The sequence below is a fragment of the Propithecus coquereli genome, unplaced genomic scaffold (genome assembly GCF_000956105.1).
Source record: "Propithecus coquereli isolate 6110/MARCELLA unplaced genomic scaffold, Pcoq_1.0 Scaffold171, whole genome shotgun sequence".
Taxonomy (NCBI): domain Eukaryota; kingdom Metazoa; phylum Chordata; class Mammalia; order Primates; family Indriidae; genus Propithecus; species Propithecus coquereli.
Genome location: NW_012141747.1, coordinates 5,178,602 through 5,187,170, shown reverse-complemented (window position 1 = coordinate 5,187,170; position 8,569 = coordinate 5,178,602). Strand labels below are relative to the sequence as shown.

The window sequence follows — 8,569 nt, the reverse complement described above, 5'->3', positions numbered from 1 at the left end:
TCAAAAAAAAAAAAAAAAAAGAAAAAGAAAATGCCTGTGCATGCACCCCCGGTATGTATATATCATATACATGCATAATTGTCAAACCACATATTAAGAATTAATAATGCTTATTTTTACCCTTTCTTTTTTATTTTTTAAATTGACAGATAAAATTATATGTATTTATCATGTACAACATGATGTTTTAAAGAACATACATTGTGGAATGGTTAAATCTAGCTAATTAACAAATTCATTACTTCATATAGTTATCATTTTTGTGGTGAAAACACTTAGCATCCACTCTTTTTGCATTTTTCAAGAATATAACATATCATCATTAACTATGATGACCGTGCTGTAAATAGATCTCTTGAATGTATTTCTCCTAACTGTAATTATGTATCCTTTGACCAACATCTTTCCAACCCTCTTTCCCCTCCATCCACCTCAGCTTCTGGTAAGCACCATTCTGCTCTCTACTTCTACAAAGGCTACTTTATTAGATTCCACAACATGAGTGAGTGAGATTATGTGGTATTTGTGTTTCTGTGCCTGGCTTATTTCACTTAATGTAATGCCCTCCAGGTTTATTCATGTGGTTGCAAATGCCAGGATTTCTGTCTTTTTTATGGCTGAATAGTATTTCATTGTGTATGTATACTACATTTTCTTTATCCATTAATCTCTGGATGGACACTTAGGTTGATTTCATATGTTGGCTATTGTGAATAGTGCTGCAATAAACATGAGAATGCAGATATCTCTTCGACATACTGATTTCATTTCCTTTGGATATATACCCAGTAGCGGGATTGTTGGATCATATGGTAGTTCTAATAGTAGTTTTTTGAGGACACTCTATACTTTTTTCCATAATGACTATACAAATTTACATTCCTACCAACATTGTGTACAGGTTCCCTTTTCTCCAACCCTTATCTTTTTGATAATAGCCATTCTAATAGGAGTAAGACGATATCTCATGGTGGTTTTGATTTGCGTTTCCCTAATGATTAGTGATTTTGAGCATTTTTTCGTATACCTGTTGTCCATTTGTATGTTTTCTTTTGAGAAATGTCTATTCAGGACTTTTGCCCATTTTTAAATCAGGTTATTTGGTTTTTTGCTATTGAGTTGTTTGAGTTCCTTATATATTTTGGATTTTTACCCCTTATCAGATGTATACTTTGCAAATATTTTCTCCCATTCTGTAGGTTGTCTGTTTACTCTGTTGATTTTTTCCTTTACTTTGCAGAAGATTTTTAGTTCTATATAATCCCATTTATTTATTTTTGCTTTTGTTACCTGTGTTTTTGAGATCATATTAAAAAAAGCATAGCCCAGACCAATGTCACAGAGCTTTGCCCTGTTTTATTCTAGTATTTTCATATCTTCGATTATTACCTTTAAGTCTTTAATCCATTTTGAGTTGATTTTTGTATATGGAGAGAGGTAAGGGTCTAATTTCATTCTTCTGCATGGGGATATAGTTTCCTCAACACCTTTTATTGAAGAGAGATTGTCTTTTCCTCATTGTGTGTTCTTGGCACCTTTGTTGAAAATCACTGGTCTATAAATGTGTGAGTTTACTTCTGGGCTCTCTATTCTGTTCCGTTGATCTATGTGTCTGAAAACTGCCATGCTGTTTTGGTTAGTATAGCTTTGTCAAATATTTTGAAGTCAGGTGGTATTATGCCTCTGGCTTTGTTCTTTTTGCTCAAGATTGCTTTGGCTACTTTGGGTTTTTTGTGGTTTCATACAAATTTTAGGATTGTTTTTTCTATTTCTGTGAAGAATGTTATTGGTATTTTAATAGGGATTACATTGAATTTGCTTAATTATTAATTAGGTCAGGTACATACATATTTATAATTGTTATATCCTCTTGCTGAATTGACTACTTTATTATTATGTATTGAACTTATTTGTCTCTTTTTACCGTATTTGACTTAAAGTCTATTTTATTTGATATAAGTATAGTTATTCCTGCTATCTTTTGGTTTCTCTTTGCATGGAATATTATTTCTACCTCTTCACTTTCAAACTGTATGTCCTTACAGGTGAAGCAAGTCTCTTGTATGCAGCATATACATATATCTTGTTTTTTAATTTATTCACCTACTCTATGTCTTTTGATTGAAGAATTTAATCTGTTTACATTCAAAATAATTATTGATAGGTAAGGACTTGCTACTACCATTTTCTTAATTGTTTTTGAGTTGTTTTTTAGATCCTTTCTTCTTTTCTTTCTTTGTGATTAATTGATTTTTCTCTAGTAATGTGTTTTACCTTCTTTCTTTTAATTTTTAGTGTACCTATTATAAGTTTTTGCTTTGTGGTTACCACAAGGCTTACAAAAAATATGAGAAGTTATTTTAAGTTGATAACAACTTAACTTTGATCACAAAGAAAACCCTCTAAACTTAATTCCATCTCCTCATTTTGAATTTTTGATGTCACAATTTATATCTTTTTCTATTGCATATCTTTTAACAAACTATTGTAGTTATTATTAGTAATAGTTTTGTCTTTTAACCTTCATACTAAAGATATAAGTGATTTATACACCATAATTACAGTGGTAGAGTATTTCGAATTTGACTTTTTACTTATTTTTACCAGTTATTTTTATACTTTCGGATGTTTTGTGTTACTCATTAGTGTCCTTTTCTTTCAGCTTGAAGAACTCCTTTTAGCATTTCTTTTTTTTTTAATTTTTTTAATTTTTTTCTTTTTTTTATTTCAGGGTATTGTGAGGGTACAAACATTAGGGTTACACTTTATGTCTTTGCCTAACCCAAGTGCGGGTTAAAGGCATGCCCTTCCCCCTCTACAGTGCTCCCCGTGTCCTTTAGTTGCAGATTTACCCCCCCACCCCCCTAATCCCTCGAGAGTATTTCTGCCATGTGATCACCCTAGTGTTGACCTCTGGAACAGAACTGAGAATCCAGATATGAAACCATCTGCATATGGTAATCTAATCTTTGACAAAGCTGACAAAAACATACACTGGGGAGAAGAATCTCTTTTCAATAAATGGTGCTGGGAAAACTGGATAGCTACATGCAGAAGGTTGAAACTGGACCCCCACCTCTCACCTCTTACAAAAATCAATTCAAGATGGATAACAGACTTAAACCTAAGGCACGAAACCTTAAGAATTCTAAATGAAGATGTTGGGAAGACCCTTTCAGACATCGGCCTAGGCAAGGAATTCTTGAAGAAGAACCCCAAAGCAATCACTGCAGCAACAAAAATAAATAAGTGGAATCTAATCAAATTAAAAAGCTTCTGCACTACCAAGGAAACTACTATTAGAGTGAATAGACAGCTCAAAGAATAGGAAAAAATATTTGCTCTCTACACATCTGATAAAGGGCTGATAACCAGAATCTATCTAGAACTCAAAAAAATCAACAAGAAAAAATCAAACAACCCCATCAACAAATGGGCAAGGGAAATGAACAGAAACTTTTCAAAAGAAGACAGAATAATGGCCAGCAAACATATAAAAAAATGCTCAACATCTCTAATCATTAGAGAAATGCAAATCAAAACCACAATGAGGTATCACCTAACCCCGGTGAGATTGGCCTCTATCAAAAAAACACAAAACAACAAATGTTGGCGAGGATGTGGAGAGACAGGAACACTCTTACACTGCTGGTGGGACTGCAAATTAGAGCAACTTCTGTGGAAAAGAATTTGGAGATACCTCACAGAGCTAAAAATAGCATTTCTTGTAAGACAGGTCTAGTGGTGATGAAATCTGTCTGCTTTTGTTTGTCTGTGAAAGTCTTTATCTCTACTTCATCTCTGAAGCATAGCTTTGCTGAGTACAATATTCTTGATTGGCAATGTTTTCTCTTTAGCACTTTAAATATATTGTTCTATTCTGTCCTGGTCTGTGAACTTCTGCTGAGAAGTCTGCTGGTGGGCATATTGGAACTTTCTTATGTTATTTGCTTCTTTTCTCTTGCTGCTTTAAGCATCCTCTCTTTGTCTTTGATCTTTGACAGTTTGATTATAATATGTCTTGGGGTAGTCTTATTCAATCTTATTTGGATTGAATTGATTAGAGACCTTTGACCTTTCTGTTCCTGGATATTTCTATCTTTCTCCAGGTTGGGAAAGTTTTCTGCTATTATTTCTTTAAATAAGATTTCTTACCCCTTTATCTTCTCGATTCTTTCTTTAATATTTGTTCTTTTGATGCTATCCTATATATCTCATAAGCTTTCTTCATTCTTTTTCATTCTTTTTTCTCCTCTGACTGTATATTTTCAAATAACCTCTGTTCAAGTTTATAAATTCTTTCTTCTGCTTTAGCAATTCTACTGTTGATGCTCTCTATTGCATTTTTTCATTTTGTTCACTTATTATTCAGTTCCAGAATTCTGTTTGATTTTATTATTATTACTTCAATATCTCAGTTAAATTTTTCATTCTTATCATTTATTGTTTTCCTCATTTCATTGAACTGTTTCTCTGTATTTTATTGAAGTTCATTGAGCTTCCTTAAAACAGCTAATTTGAATTCTTCGTAAAGCAGTTCATACATCTCCATCTCTTTAGAACCAGCCACTGGTACCTTACTATGTGTTTCATGATATCATGTTTCCCTGATTTTCTTGATCCTTCTGGTTGTGCATTGATGTTTGGGCATTGAAGAAGTAGATACTTACTCCAGTCTTTACAGCCTGGCTGTGTCTGGGAATGACCTTCAGTGGTAAGCCTGTCCAGAGATTCTGGGCAGATCATCTGGTGTGGTCCCTAAGACTATGATCAGGGCAGCCATTGCAGCACTGGGGGGTGGGGGGTGGTGTTGCCCTAAACCCAGGACTGCTGTGCTGATAGAGTGCTGGTTTGGAATCTCATGGCCAGTGAGGCACCCACAGTGCCAGGCTGCATTCTTGTGGCCAATGTAGCTGGCACAGCATTGGGGAGCACCCAAAGCCCGTGGCTTCTGAGGCTAGTGCAACACTGGGCCATGAAATACAGGGACTGAGAACCAGGGTACTGAGTGCCTTATAATGTGTGAGGTAGCCTACTCAGCAGGGATTGCCCTGTCCAGCATGTCAATAACATTCACCCTGAGGAGCACTCCTTCAATCAAGGTAATTTTTACTACTAGGATTTTACTCAGTAATTCTGAATTAGTTAATTAATTAAACAAATATTTATTGGACAAGCATTAATATCATTTTTTTGTTAACCAATTTCTTCACCAGTTCCTTGGCAGTTTTGTTCCATTTTGGTAATAAGGAAGGTCTAGGGGATGTGTTTGTAATAGACTGATCTGGTGGGCCATTCAAATGGCCAGGCCTTGCTCTTCAGGGCCCAGGCCATGCTTTTTATATATCCTTCAACACGGGCTATAGCCCTATGCCATCTAAATATCTTTTGAGTAGGGGTTATACCAGCATCAGGGCGTGTGGGATTCCCATATAAGGAAACAAACTGAAAGCTGTTTTATCTCATATTTCAAATAGATGTAATTCAGTCAATATTAGCAAAAATAGCATTGCCTTATGTTTTCTTAAGAATTTTCTCATCGAAGTTCATAAGAAATATTGCTCTGTAATTTTCTTTTCTTGTCATGTAATGTCCTTGTCAGGTTTTGGCATCAAGATTATGCTGATCTCATAACATGATCTGGAAGTGTTCCCTCCTCCTGTGTGTTCTAATGGTGTTTGTACATGATTGGTATTGCTTCTTCTTGTTTGATAGACTCACCAGTGAAACTTATCTGAGCCTAGATTTTTGTCTGTGGGAAGAGGTTGATAAAAAATTTAATTTCTTTAATAAATATAGGGCTGTTCTGCTTCATCATGCCAATTTGGAAGGTTCTATTTTTTAAAGGATTTGTTCATTTCACCAACATTTTCTAATATGTTGACAAAACATTGTACATAATATTCCCTTAATAGACTTTTAATGGCCGTAGGATCTGTAGTAATGTCACCTCTTTCATTCCTGATATCGAAAATTTGTGTTTCTTCTCATTTTTTTTTCTTAGTTAGTCTTGTTAGGTGTATATTTTAACTTCCTTAAAAGAATTTTAGGTTTTTAAATTTTTTTTTATTCTTTATTTTCTATTTCATTGATATCTTCTTTAATCTTTTTTTTTTTTTTTTTGAGACAGAGTCTCACTGTGTTGCCCGGGCTAGAGTGCCGTGGCGTCATCCTAGCTCACAGCAACCTCAAACTCCTGGGCTCAAGCAATCCTTCCGCCTCAGCCTCCCAAGTAGCTGGGACCACAGGCATGCGCCACCATGCCCGGCTAATTTTTTCTGTATATTTTTAGTTGTCCGATTAATTTCTTTCTATTTTTAGTAGAGACAGGGTCTCGCTGTTGCTCAGGCTGGTTTCGAACTCCTGAGCTCAAACAATCCGCCCGCCTCAGCCTCCCAGAGTGCTAGGATTACAGGCATGAGCCACCGTGCCTGGCCGATATCTGCTTTAATCTTTATAATTTATTTCATTCTACTTACTTTGAGCTTAATTTGCATGCATTCCTTTTTCTAGCTTTTTTAAGGTGAAAACTTAAATAATTGATTTTAAACCTTTCTTGTTTTCCAATATGATCATTTAACATTATAAGTATTCCTCTAAGCATTATTTTAGCCGAATGCCACAAATCTTGATAGGTAGTGTTTCACTATTATTGATTTGAAAATATTTTATTTTTTCTTTTTTGTTTGTTTTCTTTGATATACTTTAGAAATGTGTTGTTTAGTTTTCAAATATTTTAGGACTTTTAAAGATATCTTGTTTTTGTTAGATTTCTAATTTAATTTCATTGAGGTAAGAGAATATAGTCTGTAAGATATTAGTGTTTTGAAATTTACCAAGATTTGTTTTATGGTGATGTTTTAGTGAACATCTTATACATACTTGAAAAGATTGTGAATTCCACAGTTGTTAGGTAGTACTTATAAATGTTAATTAGGTCAATATGGTTGAACGTGTTAAAGAGATATTCTACATATTGATTTTTTTGTTGTTGTTGTTTAGTAGATTTGTCCATTTCACCCTGTAAAATTTACAGTTCTGTAAATTTTATTCATGGATTTTTTTTTTTTTTTTAGACAGGGTCTCACTCTGTCACCTCAGCTAGAGTGCAGTGGCATCATCACAGCTCAAGGCAACCTCAAATTCCTGGGCTCAGAAATCCTCCTGCCTCAGTCTCCTGAGTAGCTGGGACTACAGGCGTATGCCACCACGCCCAGCTCATTTATCTATTTTATTTGCAGAAACAGGATCTTGCTTTTCCTCAGGCTACAGGCTGGTCTTGAACTCCTGACCTCAAGCAATCCTCCTGCCTCAGCTTCCCAGAGTGCTAAGATTAGAGGCATGAGTCACTGTGCCTAGCCTTGTTCATGTATTTTGAAGCTCTAAATGCATATACACTTAGGATTGTTATGTCTTTCTGATGACTTGACAAATTTTAATAATTTTGAAATATCCATATTTATCTCAGGTAATAGATCCCGTTTTGATGTTTGTCTGATATAGCCACTGTAGCTTTCTTATGTTCATTTTACATGACATATGTGCTTATATTCTTTTACTTTTAAATATCTGTAGTCTCTGTATTTAAAGGGTGCTTCTTATAGAAAGCATATAGTTTGGTTTTGTGTTTTTAACCTAGTCTAATAGTCTCTGTCTTTTAATTAATTAACCAATTAAACAAATTAGTTGATTAATTTAATTAGCGTTCGGTTCCCTATATTTAATGTAATAATTGATATAGTTAAGTTTAGGTCTGCAATTTTACTATCTGTTTTCTATTTGTCCAATCTTTTTATTTCCACTCTGTTTCTCCTTTTGGCTTTCTTTTGTGCTAAGTGGATATTTTTTAGTATTTCATTTACTTCAATTTTTATTTTTCCATTTAAATTTCAATAGGCTTCTTAGGTACCTTTTTGCATTGTATTTTCAATAATGGCTCTAGTGATTACATTCTTAACTTGTCACAGTCTACTGAAAGTCAATTTTGTACTATTTCAGGTAATATGAGAGAATCGTGAATACCTCCACTTACTCCACTCCTGTCCTTGGCGTTATTGTTTTAATATATTTTATTTCTACATATATCATAAATTCCACAATCCAGTGCCATAATTTTTGCCTTTAAAGGTCATTTGTTTTTTAAAGAAACTGAGAAGAAGAAATTTAGCCTTTTAAGAGCCACATATTTATCACTTACAATATTCTTCCTGTAAAATTGGAGGTTTATCTAGTGTTATTTTATAAAGAGTTTCTTTTAAGCATTTCATATAGTGCAGATCTACTGGTGACAGATTTTCTCAGTTTTTTAAAATCTGAAATTGTCTTTATTTCATCTTCTTATCTATTTGTTTATTTACTCATTGATTCATGTATTTATACATCCATACTTTATATTCTAAAATAATCATAGATCCTCAGGAGGTTGCAAAGATAGTATAGAGAGATCTGATGTACCTTTCACCCACTTTCCCCAATTGTCATATTTGTAAAATTATATAATAGTATGATGTCAAAACCAGGAATTTGACACTTATACAATGTGTGTCTAAGTCTATGTAATTTTATCACT

General features: G+C 34.0%; 1 protein-coding gene across 1 annotated transcript in view; it reads left to right on the top strand.

The window, feature by feature from the left end:
• VWA3B (von Willebrand factor A domain containing 3B) overlaps positions 1–8,569 on the top strand; it is a 188,906-nt gene that overhangs the window by 668 nt on the left and 179,669 nt on the right. The window lies entirely within an intron of this gene.